The sequence below is a fragment of the Alligator sinensis genome, unplaced genomic scaffold, assembly GCF_000455745.1.
Source record: "Alligator sinensis unplaced genomic scaffold, ASM45574v1 scaffold853_1, whole genome shotgun sequence".
NCBI lineage: Eukaryota > Metazoa > Chordata > Crocodylia > Alligatoridae > Alligator > Alligator sinensis.
In genome coordinates this window covers 2,332,205-2,332,469 of record NW_005842005.1, presented here as the reverse complement: position 1 = coordinate 2,332,469, position 265 = coordinate 2,332,205, and positions in this window count along the sequence as shown.

The following is a 265-nucleotide window of genomic DNA, read 5'->3' as shown; positions in this document are numbered from 1 at the left end:
AGAGTGCTGGGGTCAGATGACCAGAGCCAGATGTCTGTCCCATCTCCTTTTGTATATTTCCAAGGAAGGGGACAACACCACCTCCCTTGGAAGCCTATTCCATATTTTGGTGACCCTCAGTGTTAAGAACTTTGTCCTAATGTCCAGCCTGAATTTTCTCTCTTTTAATTGTGTCCATTGTTTCTAGTTACCCCGACTGTCGCTCTGGTAAACATTGTATCCCCCACTTCCAGCTGACCCCACCGATGAGTTTGCAGGCGGCCCC